This window comes from Triticum aestivum, chromosome 4A, assembly GCF_018294505.1.
Source record: "Triticum aestivum cultivar Chinese Spring chromosome 4A, IWGSC CS RefSeq v2.1, whole genome shotgun sequence".
In the NCBI taxonomy this organism is placed as follows: domain Eukaryota; kingdom Viridiplantae; phylum Streptophyta; class Magnoliopsida; order Poales; family Poaceae; genus Triticum; species Triticum aestivum.
This window is the reverse complement of record NC_057803.1, coordinates 289867341-289885767: the sequence shown is the minus strand read 5'-3', so window position 1 is coordinate 289885767 and position 18427 is coordinate 289867341.

Genomic DNA, 18427 nt, shown 5'->3' with positions numbered 1-18427 from the left:
ACAAGAAGACACAAAATGCAAGCTATACATGGCAACAACAATAGCATAGCATGCACGGATCAACTACAACATCGTCGGCAAAATTGCAAAGAAGTTGACAATCTGCCCAGATTCACAAAGTAGCAACAGTAGAGCTCGATTGACTCAAGCTAGGGTGCTCCATAATTGCAAACAAAGACATGGATGGATAGAGCACTACAAGATTAACAAAACATCTTTACTGATCATCCTCAAAAGAGGAACGGATCACTAGGAAACAACATGAACATATGGCCACATGAGATAAACAGATCAAGGACTTAGTGGAAATGCTAAGTCCCTGAAAACAGAATTAAGAAGTGCACCACTTTGCAAGCTCGTGCTAGTCACCACACACATCACAAAAATACATGGGTTGCATCTATGGAAAGATGACAAAACCCTTAACAAAAATATGTAGAGCATCACGGAATATCATGCACACAATAATCATGGCAGAAATGACAAAAATGCTAAATGGAGTAGCAGATCTGACAATTAACTCAAGTAGCCCTCTTCTAACAGCATTTCGGGCATCAAGATGAACTCAAATGAAAATGATGCAATGGAATGAAATGATGTACTCTCTGAGATGAACATTTTGATATGCTATATGCCAAAAACGGAGCTACGAATGAGGAGATACGATGCTATGAACATGAGCACATGGATCTGCGATTTCGAGGACTTGGAAGAAAAACCACCTAGGGTTTACTGTTCACCGGATATGGATCTCGGCGAAAACACTGTAGCGGCAGCGTGGATAACGAGGATGGCCGGAGCTTGACGGGGAGGACGCCGGAAGGAGGCCGGCGAGGTGCGCGGGGCCGGGGCGGCGATGGTGGCCGCAGACGCCGGCGAACTGCGGCTGCGGGGCGGCGCCTCCGGGGCTTGCGGCGGTGGGCGAAGGCGGCGGCCGACGTGGCTCCGGTCACCGGCGGCGGCGAAGATGGCGGCGGCGCAGTGAGCGAAGGCGGCGGGGTCAAGGCGCGGGCGGCGCGGGCGAGGGAGCCGGGCGGCGGCAGTGCGCGGGCCGGGAGGGCCTTCCCTGGGCCGCGCGGGCCGGCGCGGGGGAGACGGTGGCGGTGACACTTGGCGCCGCGGGAGTGGCCGAGGCGGCGGGGCGGACGCGTCCAGTCCGTCCGGACGTGTCCGGCGGTAGTGGAGGAGAAATTTTTGGGGTTAGGGTGAGAGAAGATCCGCGAATTTCGGGAGGGGGTCTATTTATAGAGGTAGGAGGAGCTAGGGAGCTCCAAATTGAGCATGGTTTTTGGCCACGCGATCGTGATCGAACGCTCTAGATGATGGAGCAGGTTTAGGTGGGTTTTTGGGCCAAAATGGAAGGGTGTTGGGCTGCAACACACAGAGGCCTTTTCGGTCCCTCGGTTAACCGTTGGAGTATCAAACGAAGTCCAAATGGTACGAAACTTGGCAGGAGGTCTACCGGTAGTAAACCAAGGCCGCTTGGCAAGTCTCGGTCCAATTCGGAAATGTTTAATCCCCACACACGAAAGAAAGCTAGAAATGACCACCGCGGGAGAACGAAGCGCCGGAATGCAAAACGGACAACGGGGAAAATGCTCAAATGCATGAGACGAACACGTATGCAACTGCAATGGACATGATGACATGATATGAGATGCATGACAACGACAACAACACACGGAGGCAAAAACCCGAACCCGAGAAAATAAAATAAGTTAAACCGGAAACGACAAGAGTTGGAGTACAAATTGGGAAAGTTATATCCGGGGTGTTACAACACTCCACCACTACGAAAGGATCTCGTCCCGAGATCTAGGACTGAAAGAACGCCAGGTACTCAGAACGGAGGTGATCCTCGCGTTCCCAGGTAGCTTCACGGTCGGAATGATGTGACCACTTGACTTTGAGAAATTTTATTGACTTATTGTGAGTCTTGCGTTCAGTCTATTCAAGAATAGCAACGGGGTGCTCACGATAGGAAAGATCTTCTTCGAGCTCAATGTCCTCGAAGTTGATGGTGCGATCAGGAGTCTTGAAGCACTTTCGGAGCTGAGAGACATGGAACACATCATGAACATTTGCAAAGTTTGAAGGAAGCTCGAGTTGATAGGCGAGATCGCCTCTCTTGCTGACAATCTTGAAAGGTCCCACGTATCTGGGGGCAAGCTTCCCTTTGATACCGAAGCGACGAGTACCTTTCATAGGAGAGACGCGGAGGTAAACATGATCTCCGATCTCGAAAGCCAAATCACGGTGCTTACTATCATAGTATCTCTTCTGACGGGATTGGGCTGATTTGAGGTTATCACGAATGACTTTGCACATTTCCTCTGCCTCTGTGATTAAGTCATTTCCCAAAAGCTGACGTTCACCGGTTTCAGACCAGTTGAGAGGGGTACGGCACTTCCTGCCATACAGAATTTCAAATGGGGCCTTGCCCGAACTTGCTTGAAAAGTATTGTTGTAGGAGAATTCAGCATAAGGAAGACAATCCTCCCACTTCATGCCGAAGGAGACCACACAAGCCCTGAGCATATCTTCAAGAATCTGGTTGACACGCTCGACTTGACCGCTAGTTTGAGGATGGAAAGCTGTGCTGAAGCGGATGTTGGTGCCAATGGCCTTTTGAAAAGAATCCCAAAACTTGGAGGTAAAGATGCTGCCACGGTATAAAGAGATCACCTATGGAATACCGTGCAGAGAGACAATCCGAGAGGTATAGAGTTCCGCCAATTGAGCTGCAGTGATCGACTCTTTGATAGGCAGAAAGTGAGCCACTTTAGTGAGTTTGTCAATGACAACGAATATAGCATCATTTCCACGCTTGGACTTTGGAAACCCAGTCACGAAGTCCATCTCAGTGTGGTCAAACTTCCATTCTGGAATGGCAAGAGGTTGGAGGAGACCAGCTGGCCTTTGGTGTTCTGCCTTCACTCTTCTGCAGACATCACATTCATTCATGAACTGAGCAATCTTGCGCTTCATTCGAGTCCACCAATAAGCCTGCTTGAGTTCCTGATACATCTTCGTACTCCCAGGGTGGATGGAGAGGAGAGAATTGTGAGCCTCGTTCATGATCACTTTACGAAGTTCACCTTTGGGCACAACAATACGATCCTCGAAGAAGGGAGTGTCCTTGTCATCAAGGCGGTAGCACTTGTACTTGGGTTGACTCTTGGCAATCCCAATCTTCACCTTTTTCACCATAGCATCAAGAAGCTGAGCTTGGCGAATCTGGTCTTCCAATGTAGGAGAGACTTGAAGGTTGGCGAGGAAACCTTGAGGAACAACTTGCAGATTAAGTTTGCGGAAAGCTTCACAAAGCTCGGGTTGATAAGGCTTGAGAATAAGACTGTTGCAATAAGCCTTTCTGCTCAATGCTTCAGCAATCACATTGGCCTTGCCTGGAGTATACTCGATACTCGGATTATACTCTTGAATCATTTTGACCCATCGAGTTTGCCTGAGGTTGAGATTAGGCTGAGTGAAGATGTACTTGAGACTCTTGTGATCAGTGAAAATGTCCACTTTTCTTCCCAATAGAAGATGTATCCAAGTCAAAAGAGCATGCACAACTGCCGCCAACTCGAGATCATGAGTGGGGTAGTTCTTCTCATTGGGCTTCAATTGGCGAGAGGTATAAGCAACAACTTTCTTCTCTTGCATCAAAACTGCGCCAAGACCTTGGAGAGAGGCATCACAAAAGACCTCGTACGGTTTGGATTCATCAGGCGGAGTCAGAACTGGAGTAGTGATCAATTTCTCTTTCAAAGTGTTGAAAGCAATGTCACACTCCGGAGACCAAACGTACTTGACGTGCTTCTGGAGAAGATTAGAGAGAGGCTTCGCGATCTTAGAAAAGTTTTCAACGAATCTTCGACAATAGCTTGCGAGACCGAGCAAGCTGCGGAGTTGCTTCACATTCTGAGGAGGTTTCCAATTCACAATTGCAGACACCTTCTCAGGATTCACGGCAATGCCCTTGGTAGAGATGATATGACCAAGATAAAGAACCTCATCGAGCCAAAATTCACACTTGGAGAACTTGGCGTAGAACTGATGTTCCCTGAGCTTATCGAGCACCAAACGCAAGTGCTTGGCATGATCTTCCTTGTTCTTCGAGAAAACCAGAATGTCGTCGAGATAGACCAAAACGAAGTCATTGGTGTAGGCATTGAAGATCAAGTTCATCATGTGAGCGAAAGTCGGAGGAGCGTTGACGAGGCCAAAAGACATGACAGTCTATTCATATGAACCATAGCTTGTCCTGAAAGCCGTCTTGGGAATATCTTGGTCACGGATTTGAATCTGATGATAACCCATACGGAGATCAAGCTTGGAGAATACTTGGGCACCTTTGAGTTGTTCGAACAGCTCATTGATGTTGGGAAGTGGGTATTTGTTCTTGATGGTCTTCTTGTTCAATGGACGGTAATCAACACAAAGTCGGTCGGTTCCATCCTTCTTCTTCACAAAAAGAACACCACAACCCCACGGAGAAGAACTAGGCCGGATGAGACCCATTTTCTCTTGAATATCGAGTTGCTTCTTCAGCTCCTTCAACTCTTCAGGTCTGAGCTTGTAAGGACGCTTGCACACAGGTTCCGTGCCGGGCTCAAGATCAATAACGAATTCAACTGGCCGGTGCGGAGGCATTCCTGGAAGCTCTTCTGGAAAGACGTCTTGATATTCGCAAACGACTGGAATTTGGAGATAGCATCCAGTTCACCCTTCTCATTGAGAGAAAACAGACGGATAGTATCATCACGAGCGGCAAAGACAACTACATCCTCAGACGAATGAGTCAATTGAATCTGCCTGGCTGCACAATCAAGAATGAGAAGAACTACCGCACTCATGATCTCGAGTTGGCGGCAGTTGTGCATGCTCTTTTGACTTGGAGACATCTTCTATTGGGAAGAAAAGTGGACATCTTCACTGACCACAAGAGTCTCAAGTACATCTTCACTCAGCCTAATCTCAACCTCAGGCAAACTCGATGGGTCGAAATGATTCAAGAGTATAATCCGAGTATCGAGTATACTCCAGGCAAGGCCAATGTGATTGCTGATGCATTGAGCAGAAAGGCTTACTGCAACAGTCTGATTCTCAAGCCTTATCAACCCGAGCTTTGTGAAGCCTTCCGCAAACTTAATCTGCAAGTTGTTCCTCAAGGTTTCCTCACCAACCTTCAAGTCTCTCCTACCTTAGAAGACCAGATTCGCCAAGCCCAGCTATGGTGAAAAAGGTGAAGATTGGGATTGCCAAGAGTCAACCCAAGTACAAGTGCTACCACCTTGATGACAAGGACACTCTCTTCTTCGAGGATCGTATTGTTGTGCCCAAAGGTGAACTTCGTAAAGTGATCATGAACGAGGCTCATAATTCTCTCCTCTCCATCCACCCTGGGAGTACGAAGATGTATCAGGACCTCAAGCAGGCTTATTGGTGGACTCGAATGAAGCGCGAGATTACTCAGTTCGTGAATGAATGTGATGTCTGCAGAAGAGTGAAGGCAGAACACCAAAGGCCAGCTGGTCTCCTCCAACCTCTTGCCATTCCAGAATGTAAGTTTGACCACATTGAGATGGACTTCGTCACTAGGTTTCCAAAGTCCAAGCGTGGCAATGATGCTATATTCGTTGTCATCGACAAACTCACTAAAGTGGCTCACTTTCTGCCTATCAAAGAGTCGATCACTGCAGCTCAATTGGCGGAACTCTATACCTCTCGGATTGTCTCTCTGCACAGTATCCCACAAGTGATCTCTTCAGACCGTGGCCGCATCTTTACCTCCAAGTTTTGGGATTCTTTTCAGAAGGCCATGGGCACCAACATCCGCTTCAGCACAGCTTTCCATCCTCAAACTAGCGGTCAAGTCGAGCGTGTCAACCAGATTCTTGAAGATATGCTCAGGGCTTGTGTGATCTCTTTCGGCATGAAGTGGGAGGATTGTCTTCCTTATTCTGAATTCTCCTACAACAACAGTTTTCAAGCAAGTTCGGGCAAGGCCCCATTTGAAATTCTATATGGCAGGAAGTGTCGTACCCCTCTCAACTGGTCTGAAACCGGTGAACGTCAGCTTTTGGGAAATGACTTAATCACAGAGGCAGAGGAAATGTGCAAAGTCATTCGTGATAACCTCAAAGCAGCCCAATCCCGTCAGAAGAGCTACTATGATAGTAAGCACCATGATTTGGCTTTCGAGATCGGAGATCATGTTTACCTCCGTGTCGCTTCGATATCAAAGGGAAGCTTGCCCCAGATACATGGGACCTTTCAAGATTGTCAGCAAGAGAGGCGATCTCGCCTATCAACTCGAGCTTCCTTCAAACTTTGCAAATGTTTATGATGTGTTCCATGTCTCTCAGCTCCGCAAGTGCTTCAAGACTCCTGACCGCACCGTCAACTTCGAGGACATTGAGCTCCAAGAAGATCTTTCCTATCGTGAGCACCCCTTTGCTATTCTTGAAGAGACTGAACGCAAGACTCGCAATAAGTCAATCAAATTCCTCAAAGTCAAGTGGTCACATCATTTCGACCGTGAAGCTACCTGGGAACGCGAGGATCACCTCCATTATGAGTACCCGGCGTTCTTTCAGTCCTAGATCTTGGGACGAGATCCTTTCGTAGTGGTGGAGTGTTGTAACACCCCGGATGTAACTTTCCCAATTTGTACTCCAACTCTTGCCGTTTCCGGCGTTAACTTATTTTATTTTCTCGGGTTCGGGTTTTTTCCTGCGTGTGTTGTTGTCATTGTCATGCATCTCATATCATGTCATCATGTGCATTGTAGTTGCATACGTGTTCGTCTCATGCATTCGAGCTTTTTCCCCGTTGTCCGTTTTGCATTCCGGCTCTTCGTTCTCCTCCGGTGGTCATTTCTAGCTTTCTTTCATGTGTGGGGATTAAACATTTCCGGATTGGACCGAGACTTGCCAAGCGGCCTTGGTTTACTACCGGTAGACCGCCTGCCAAGTTTCGTACCATTTGGACTTTGTTTGATACTCCAACGGTTAACCGAGGGACCAAAAAGGCCTCGTGTGTGTTGCAGACCAACACCCCTCCAAGTTGGCCCAAAACCCACCTAAACCTGCTCCATCATCTAGAGGGTTCGATCACGATCGCGTGGCCGAGAACCGCACCTCATTTGGACTCTCCTAGCTCCCTCTACGCCTATAAATATCACCCCCTCCGAAATTCGCGGTCCATTCCACCCCTAACCCTAGTCCCGTTCCTCTCCGCGCGCCGGACATTGTCCACTCCGCGCGCCCACTCCGCGCGCGCCACGTGGCCCCGGCCGCCACCGCCGCCGCCAGCCCGTCTCGGCCCAGGGCGGGCCCTCTCCCTCGCGCCACCGGGTCGCGCTCTGCCTCCCGCGCGCCGCCCTCGTCCTCCACGGGCCGCCGCTCACGCCCACTCGCCCCGGCTTCCCGGCGAGCTCCGCCGCCGTTCGCCACCCTCCTCGGTCGAGCCGGCGAGCTCGGGCCGCCGTCCCGCGCCGGCGAGCACGCCGCCCCGCCGCCAACCGCCTCCGGCTGCCGCCCTCCGACGTCCCCGACTCCGGCCGGCCTCCTCCTCTCCGGCGAGTTCTTCTTCTGATACAGTAACTCCGGCAAAGCCCCGGCGTCGAACCTCGGATTGCATGCCCGATCTAGATCCGAATCTGAGACGGTTGACTTTTTCGCCCGAAACCCTAGCTCATATGCTCCTATTCATTGTGCCATAACTTTGTATCCGTAGCTCCGATTTGGGCATATAGCATATCAAAATGTTCATCTCAGAGAGTACATCATTTCATTCCATTGCATCATTTTAATTTGAGTTCATCTTGATGCCCGAAATGCTGTTAGAAGAGGGCTACTTGAGTTAATTGTCAGATCTGCTACTCCATTTGCATATTTGTCATTTTTGCCATGATTATTGTGTGCATGTTATGCCCATGAGCTCTACATATGTTTTGTTAAGGGTTTTGCCATCTTTCCAGAGGTGCAACCCATGTATTTTTGTGATATGTGTGGTGACTAGTGCAAGCTTGCGAAGTGAGGCACTTGGTAGTGCTGATTTCAGGGACTTAGTAATTCCATTAAGTCCTTGGGCTGTTTTTTTCATATGGCCATATGTTTATGTTGTTTCTGAGTGATCCGTGCCTCTTTTGAGGATGATCAATAAGGATGTTTTGTTAATCTTGTAGTTCTCTATCCATCCATGCCTTTGTTTGCAATTATGGAGCACCCTAGCTTGAGTCAATCGAGCTCTACTTTTGCTACTTTGTGAATCTGGGCAGATTGTCAACTTGTTTGCAATTTTGCCGATGATGTTGTAGTTGATCCGTGCATGCTATGCTATTGTTCTTGCCATGTATAGCTTGCATTTTGTGTATTCTTGATGGGCTTATGCTTACATTGTCATGACTCGCTCCGTAGTGAGTGCATCGAGCTCGTAAACATGCCTACTTGATATCTGTTTTCAGCATGCTCCAGTTTTCACTAAGTCTGTGATCTGATTATGTTTTTGCCATGTTCACATGCTTGCAACTGTATATTCTGATCCCTTTTGGCTCAAGGTCACTAAGGGACTTTTGTTAAGCTCTTTGAGTAGCTCCATGCCATGCTTTACTTTGCCATGTTCAGGTCTTGTAGCATGTAGTTTTGTGGCTCTGAAGAGGGCTACCTGATCAGAAATTCCAGACAAGTGTTAATTTCACTAAGTCTGAGATCTGTTTACCATATGCATTTTTGCCATGCTTGTTTGAACCTGTTAATGGATGAATTGGCCATAGCTCAGTGCTAGACTTTTGTTAAGAATCTTGAATGCATCCCTTCCATGTATTTTGTTGTTATGTTTGGGTGCTGTATCATGTTCATCTCATTGCATTTAGATGACCACTTGTTGTAAATCGCAGACCGGTGTCATATTTGAATTGCTTGCCATTTCCAAACCGTAACTCCGATTCCGGCGTTCTTTATATCGTTTTCAAGCGATTTCATCTCATATTTCCAGTGGCACACTTGGATTTCCATGTTGAGGCCATATTCATGCATTCTTTGTCAAATCTTGCATATGCATCCCGCATCGCATCCCGCATGGCATATCATCTTTGCATCATATTGTTTGAGCTTTGCACGTGGTTGATTGTGTCCTTGTTGCTTGTTTGTCTTGTTTGGGTAGAGCCGGGAGACGAGTTCGCTAACGAGGAGCCCGTTGAGTTTGCTTTCGAGGATCCAGTCAACTCTGACAACTTTGCAGGCAAGATGATCATACCCTCGAAATCACTACTATCTTTGCTATGCTAGTTTTGCTCGCTCTTTTGCTATGCCAATGCTATGATGCCTATCCTTTTGCATCCAAGCCTCCCAAATTGCCATGTAAAACCTCTAACCCACCCTGTCCTAGCAAACCGTTGAGTGGCTATGTTACCACTTTGCTCAGCCCCTCTTATAGCGTTGTTAGTTGCAGGTGAAGATTGGAGGCCGTTCCTTGTTGGAACATTTATTTACTTGTTGGGATATCATTATATTAACTTTTTATCTTAATGCATCTATATACTTTGTAAAGAGTGGAAGGCTCGGCCTCTCGCCTAGTGTTTTGTTCCACTCTTGCCGCCCTAGTTTTTGTCATATCGGTGTTATGTTCCCGGATTTTGTGTTCCTTACGCGGTTGGGTTATAATGGGAACCCCTTGATAGTTCGCCTTTATTAAAGCTTTTCCAGCAATGCCCAACATTGGTTTTACCATTTGCCACCTAGCCTCTTTTCCCTTGGATTTCCGGAGCCCGAGGGTCATCTTATTTTAGCCCCCCCAGGCCAGTGCTCCTCTGAGTGTTGGTCCAAATAGAGCCACTTGCAGCGCTACCTCGGGGCAACTCGAGGGTTGGTTTTATTTGTACTAGTGTTCATATGAGTGTGCCCTGAGAACGAGATATGTGCAACTCCTATCGGGATTTGTCGGCACATTCGGGCGGTGTTGCTGGATTTGTTTTAACCTATCGAAGTGTCTTGAAGAACCGAGATACCGAGTCTGATTGGAACGTCTTGGGAGGAGGTCTATTCCTTCGTTGACCGTGAGAGCTTGTCATGGGCTAAGTTGGGACTCCCCTGAAGGGATTTGAACTTTTGAAAGCCGTGCCCGCGGTTATGGGAAGATGGGAATTTGTTAATGTCCGGTTGTAGATAACTTGAACCTTAACTTAATTAAAATGAATCAACCAAGTGTGTTACCGTGATGGCCTCTTCTCGGCGGAGTCCGGGAAGTGGACACGGTGTTGGAGTAATGCTTGCGCAGGTTGCTCTCTAGTTTCTCGCTCGCGCTTTGCCTCTCTTCTCGCTCTCTTTTGCGAAATAGGATAGCCACCATATATGCTAGTCGCTTGCTGCAGCCCCACTTATTTTTACCTTTCCTTACCTATTAGCTTAAATAGTCTTGATCGCGAGGGTGCGAGATTGCTGAGTCCTTGTGGCTCACAGATTACTATTACACCAGATGCAGGGCCTGATGATTCCGCTCCAGGTGACGCGCTCGAGCTCAAGTGGGAGTTCGACAAGGACTCTCAACGTTATTATGTTTCCTTTCCTGATAATCAGTAGTGGTGCCCAGTTAGGGGTGATCGGGACCGTGTCGCATGTTGGGTTATCTTTTATTTTGGCACCGTAGTCGGGCCATGAGTGTTGGATGATGTAATGTTATTTATGTACCTTGATTGACGTGACGAGTGTAAGCCAACTATGTTATCTCCCCTTTATTATTATATTACATGGGATGTGTAAAGATTACCTTACTTGCGACAAATGCCTTCAATGCGATTATGTCTCTAAGTCATGCCTCGACACGTGGGAGCTATAGTTGCATCGAGGGTGTTACACAAGGGAAGAGTGGACCTTGTCCACGGCTTCCGGGTTGAGTATGATTGACCGAACGATGCCGGGGGCCGCCGCTGGAGGTGCGCAGGACGAAGGCGCAGGCTTCTTCCCCCTTCCCTTCTTCGTCGGCACCATGGCGTTGGGGAAGGGGAAGAGCTCGAGCCAGATTGGCGGCGGAGGTTGGAGCTCGGAGAAGAAGGAAAGGTAGGAGGCGAGCGAGCAGCCAAAGGAGCAACAACTGTGTGCAACTACGGGTCCGCTTAGCCGGGCGCGTAGCAAGGCGTCGTGGGAAGTGCAGACGCCCACGTCCAATCAACCGCCACGCGGCGCCCAAGGCCACAGGTTATTAGGGCCTGCGGCGCTTTGTGCTTGCCCCTTCGCTTCTCTGCTAAGCCAAGCCCGTGCGCGCCTTGGGCTCGGGGGCTAATGTCGGTGTTCTGGGAACGGGGGTCCCCAGACTTGCCTGCCTGCGGCCTGCAGCGTGGCTCAGGTGGGGGCCCAGAGCGGCCCATCTTCATCATCCCAAGCTCAAGACCCTCGCAAGGGGCCAAGCCTCGCGGGGCAGATGACAGGAAGCTTCCTCAAGAGCGGCCTCATCAGGCGGGCTCGCGAGGTACCTCATGCGGATCCCATGATGCAAGCCTTGACGATCAAGGCCAGGCGGGCGCCGGCCTGCGCAGGGTCCTTGTTTCCCCTTTGGTGCAAAGGGGGCAAGCACAGGCCAAGGTATCAGGCAAAGGTTACCATTCCGGTGCAACGAGACCAAGACCAACCGGACAGCCAGACGGAGGTCACTGTGGAGCCCAAGACGGCGTCATCACCAGTGCTTTTGGCAGCCGAAGACCACCTTTCGTCAGGATAACTTGTACTAGCTGATCCCCTTCAAATTGGCCAATTGTTGGCGCCCTTCCCGCTCAATTATTCAGGGAGAGGCCCAGGGCCTCTATATATAGAGCTAGCCTCCACAAGGGAGGAGGAGGAATAAAAAAAGAGAGAGGAAAATAAAGAGAGAGGGTGGAGAAACCCAGTAGAGACTAAGTAGAACACACCACATCAGCTCAAGAACACCCCTCGCGAGGCTGTTCTTCCTTTGTACTGTCCACCACACCACACGCTGGAGTAGGGTATTACACCACAACGGTGGCCCGAACCAGTATAAACCTCGTGTCTCTTGTGTTGTTTATCATTTTCACCTTAGTTCGCACGAGAGGATCGAACGTAGATCGGTAGGGGAGAGATCTCCCCGTGCACCACAGTGTTCGAACCTCAAGGGTCTGCCGGAACCCAAAATCCGACAGAACCGGGGCAGGGCTTGCACGCTGAGCTGTCTCGATGATGTCGGTGCAGGTGTCCAGCACAGGGCCCGGTTCGCCGATCTTGCCGAAGAAGACGTGAATCCCACCAAAGGGGACCCGGTACACGTATTCGATTGAACCGGCCTCGGGACCCCATTATGTGTCGTCAATGTAGAGCTTGCCACGATGACTTTTCGTCAACCGGCCCACAACGTATCACTTGAGTCCTTCGAAGCTGCCCTTCAAGAACTCGAAACCATCATGCAATAGCCCCACGGTGGGCACCAACTGTCATGGGTTTGTCACGGCAGATGTCATCGTGAAAGGACTAAGTCATGGAGCCATCGCTACGGGTTAGCTTAAAGGGGTTAAACTGGACAAGGGACATGAGGGATTTTATACTAGTTCGGCCCCTTCGATGAAGGTAAGAGCCTACATCTAGTTGTGATTGGTATTGCTAGGGTTTCGATCACCAGGGAGCGAATCCGCTTTGCCTAGCTCTCGAGTTGTTGTATGTTGTCCCTAAACCGCTGCCGGGTCGTCCCTATATATACATAGGTTGACGCCCGCCGGTTTACAGAGTCCCGAGGCCGGATCATAAACGTGTCCGGCTCGGTCTCTATTCCTTCTAACTTACAATACAAGTTACATGAAAGAGTCAGTTTACATCTACAGGCCTTAACTCGCCTTTGGGCCTTGGGCCTTCGTAAAGCGCCACCATCCGCATGTCTTCATGGGGTTCTATATTCATGGAGTTAACCCAGCCACTCCTAGCCGGTTTACCTCCAGTAGTCATATCCCCAATAGGTACGATGTATAAACTAAGCAGAACATCACATGCAATTTATCCAGATTGGAAGAACTACAATCTAGAAACCATATGCAACATGCAACCACATATCACACTGCCAAGTTAGAGCAAGCACTTGCGGTGGTGGTGTAGGTGAAATGTGGTCATCAACTACAGAGCTACATTGAATATCTTCATCCAACATTGCTATTTTCTTGAGAATCATGTGGAGTGGCTCACACTACATTCTTTAAAAGAGGATCTTTTCTCACTGTAATCCATGAGTCTGACTAACTCATCATAAATGATTGATGAGGGATACACAAGACCATTAGTTTGATGTAAGAACATGGTTAATAGACAGATGTAGTAGTATGTACCAAAAACAGGAAGGCATGTCATATTCAAAGGTATAATGTGTAAACTAAGGAGATGCAATTTAACCAAATTGGAAGCAATACAAGCTAGACACCCGGCTGGAGTGGTGAGCATGATCATCGAGGACCTGAGAGCCTGGCGGGAGGCGGGCTGCTTTGCCACTACCGTGGCTTTTAAGTTGGCTTGCAGGTGATGCATGTTTGTGCTGGGTGAAAGCAAAAGTGGTCCCTGGGTGATTTTGGTAATTAATGCCAACATATCTCTTGTTGGACTAATACCTTTACTTAGTGTATTTCAGATGAGTTCAAGAATGGCGTGGCAAGAACAAGATGATGTAGAACTCCTTCAAAATGCTAAGGACAAAGATTGGGAAAAGCTCAAGACTCTTCATTTTCATTTTAGTGATCCAACATCACATTGAACCCATAGGAAAGCCACTCCTATTAAAAGGGGATGAGGTGTTGCTTAATGGTCTACCAAAACCCTCACTTTCTCATTTCCACATATGTCGAAAACCCAAAGTCAAACTTGGCCCCATTGATTTGATCTATCCGGCGCCACCGAGTTCAGTTGACATAGCCACTGCCAGAAACCCTTGAAAATTTGGTCACACCTATACGGATCTCGGTCTCACCGAGATGACCTTGGAAACTCTCTGTTGCCTATTGTAATTATTTCAGTCTCACCGAAATGTGCAAATCGGCCCCACCGAGTTTGCATGACAAACTCTGAGTTTGCTCTTTGCTGAAATTGGTCTCACCGAGATGAGGTTGTGCCCTAGCTCTAGCTCATCGGTCCCACCGAGTTGATCTTGTCAGCCCCACCGAGATTCTTAATGTTCACATTTTGAACTAAATCTGTCTCACTGAGTTCTTCTATTTGGTCTGACCAATTTGTGTCAAATGTGTGTAATGGTTGGATTTTGTGCGGAGGCTATATATACCCCTCCACCCACTTCTCCATTTGAGAGAGAGCCATGAGAACGTGCCTACACTTCCGCTACTCATTTTCTGAGAGAGAACCACCTAATCATGTGTTGAGACCAAGAAATTCCAATCCAACCACAAGAATCTTGATCTCAAGTCTCCCCCAAGTTGCTTTCCACTCAAATCATCTTTCCACCATAGCCAAATCTGTGAGAGAGAGTTGAGTGTTGGCGAGACTATCATTTGAAGCACAGGAGCAAGGAGTTCATCATCAACACACCATCTATTACCTTTTGGAGAGTAGTGTCTCCTAGATTGGTTAGGTGTCGCTTCGGAGCCTTCGACAAGATTGTGGAGTCAAACAAGGAAGTTTGTAAGGGCAAGGAGATCGCCTACTTTGTGAAGATCTACCCGAGTGAGGCAAGTCTTTCTTGGGCGATGGTGTCACGCCCAATATGCGACTCTATCCTAAAGGAACTTGAAGGTCCCACCAAGGATAAAGCCGCATATTGACACACTTTTGCATGGTGGATATCATTACATCGTACCATTACATAATAGTCAACATACATACAAAAAGCATAAAATGCCACATGAATACATCAATACAACAAACACGAGAACAACATCCGAGTATAGATGAAACACAAACAAAACCTCAAACGACATCCACCCTGCTAGTCCAGGATGCGGACCAGGAACCTAACCCAAGATCGACGAAGAAGAAGAAGAACTCCAAGACAAGCAAAAATTGCTCTCACGTCATGATCATCGCATTACATGTACCTGCAAGTGTTGGTGTAGTAATATGTGAGCCACGAGGACTCAGCAATCCCATTACCATGGGTATCAGGACTAGCAAACCTTAATGGGTAAGGAAGGGGTAGGGGGGTGAGGTTGCAGCAGCGACTAAGCAATGTATGGTGGCTAACTTACGAGTATAAGAGTAAGATGAGAAACTACACAAACGGTCGCAAACTAGTAATGATCCATAAGTGATCCTGAACTACTTACGTTCACATATAACCCAACCGTGTTCTCTTCTCGAACTTCCCCGAAAAGATACAGTCACGGTTACGCAACGCGGTTGGTGTATTTTAATCAATTTTACTTAAACTCCTCTACAACCGGATATTAACAAATTCACATCTTCCACATAACTGCAGGCATGGCTCCCGAAATTTTAAACCCTGCAGGGGTGTCCCAACTTAGCCCATGACAAGCTCATGATCCGCGGAAACAATCCTCCATCACGGGACCCTCTGATCAGACTCGGAGTTCCGGTGCACAAGACATTTCGACAATGGTAAAACAAGTCCAGCAAGACCTCCTGACGTGCCGACACACTGATAGTAGCTGCGCATATCTCGTCTCAGGCCATGAAGGATGAGCTAAGCATACAGGTACCAAAATACCCCAAGTTGTCAAGAGGTGGTCCCGCACGATGCTCTAGTTTGCGGCCAACACCATCAGCACTGGCCCCCCTTGCTATGTAGAAAAACCTCGGGTTCATGACGCCCTATGTCAATTAATTATTTAGTTTAGTATTATTATGGCAAATGTTAAAACCCAATGCTGGGCCTTGCTAGAAGAGTTTTATTCAAAGCGAACTGTCAAGAGGGGCCCATAAACCCTCACCGTGTTAGGGACACAAAATCAAGGAACATAACAACGGTATGATGGAAACTAGGGCGGCAAGAGTGGAACAAAACACCAGGCATAAGATCGAGCCTTCCAGCCTTTACCAAGTATATATGTGCATTAATTAAATAAGAGATATTGTGATATCCCATGATATCCATGTCCTAACATGGAACAACCTGCAACTAGCAACGCTATGAGAGGGGCTGAGCAAAGCGGTAATATAGGCAAACAAAGGTTTGTTACGAAGTGTGAAAAGGTTAGATGCTATCATGGCAATTTGGGAGGCTTGATAAACAAGTGGTAGGTAGCACGACATAGTGATAGCATCGAGACAACTAGCAAAAGCAAAGATAGTAGTGAGATCAAAGGTGACGGTCATCTTGCCTGAAATACCGCTAGGAACAAGAATGAGTCCATGAATAAGATGAAGCCATGTAGACGAACGAATCCTCACAATTGCAACAAAACATGAACTATCGAGAAGGAGCACAACCAGAAAGAAGCAAACAACAAGGTAAACACACAACACATGAACAAGACATGATGCTCAACCAAGTATGATGCATGAGCTACTCATGGCAACAGATGATGCATACAAGAACAACACACCAAAGCATGTTTAAATGAGGCCGGAAACAACATACAACAATTCTGGTAAGTCCCCATATGCAAATTTCGAAATTGGTCCGGATCTGATTACAACACAATGTTTAAGTTGATAAACATCAAGTTAAAGTGCACTAAGATGATCTACACGGTTTTCTAGTCAAGTTACATATAAAGTTCGTTTAATTCGGAGCTACGGCCTGGAAGATATGAGCAAAACAAGTTAAACATGGCATTGATGCAAAAGAAAGCAAAACAACATCACAAACACTCCAAAACATGGATGCAACAAGGTAACATGAAACTCCATGCAAAACGAAGCAAGTTTCATATAGAGCATACTCCAAACGGAGCAACGGCTCAACACATACACTCAATACAAGTTTCAAACACAATCTGCCCAAAACAACAACTAAGCACTTTGCAATCAAGGAAGCAACATGCTACAGGAAACATATGGACACAAACTTGACATGCACTCAAAGTACAGGAAACATGCTTCAGTCATCATCAAGGTTCAGGTTCATAGGCATCAAGATTAATACAAGATAATCAAAGCAAATAGCAACTTAATAACATAGATTATGACTTAGTGAAAAACAACGCATACATGTGAGCAGGAATAACATGTTGATAAGTTGGAGGCATGAAACAATGATGATATAGTGCAAGATCATGGTAAACAAAAGCATGGCATTAAAGTACAAGTTAAACATGATTACTAAGTATCTCCATATGAGCCCTAGATCAAAGGCAATCAATAAGACAAGATGTAACATGATATAAGATAATTCTCAGAGTTAGAGGAAATCTGGGAATGCAAACCACAACATTATGATGCTAACTTTACAGGCACATAACAGCAAGTATAGCAAATTTAATAATCATGAAAAAGACTCGGGCATGTAGTAGAAATGATATACTTCAACTTAGTCCAAGGGCACAAGTTCATATGGAGCATGGAGCAATTACTAGGATACTTGCAAAATGGAACAAGCTGTTAACAGGATGACAGATTTATTATGATGGCAACTTGAGAGCAAGAAAGATACAAGCTACAGCAAGTTATATGGCAGCTAAGGGCATGGAATCAAACTACACATAACAAGGAGCAAATAAACTCAAGACATCATAACCATATGGATTATGGACTACTGGGAACCATCAAGGCAAGTTTGAAAGTTGTAATAGTTATGGCAAGTGTAAAATAGCAACATCATTTAGGAGATAAAGATGTGGAGTTTGATGAATCTAACGGCTCACAAGTAGAGCAATTTCCAATTGATGTAGGAGATAAAGATCCTTCAGGAGCAATTCAAGACTTGTCTATTGGCAAGAATCGCCCAAAGGAGGTGAAGGAGCGTACCTCGTCCGTTCAAGTGGAAGCCTCAACTTCACAACAAGGTGAACCACAAGTTGACTTGGAGGCATCCACAAGTGGAACACATCAATATGAAGGAAACGAGGAGGTACAACAAGATGAACCTCATCGAACTCCTGCTCCAACTCCACAAGAGAACAACAATGCCAACAACAATGAAGAAGACAATGAAGAGGATGTTCCACCCCGACCCAAACAAAAGCTCTCATGAGTTAGAGAAAGAGTCTCAAGAGATCATCACGTCGAACAAATCTTTGATGATATTCAAACCGGGAGAATTACTCGCTCTAAAACTTGTTTGGATAACTTTTGTAAACATTACACATTCATTTCTAATATTGAACTTATGAAGGTTGAAGATGCCCTTGATGATCCGGATTGGGTGAACACTATGCATGAAGAGCTACACAATTTCGAGAGGAATAAATTGTGGACATTGGTAGAAAAGCCAGACGACAACCACAATGTCATTGGAACCAAGTGGGTGTTTCGGAATAAGCAAGATGAGGATGGACAGGTTGTGCGCAACAAGGCCCGTCTCGTCG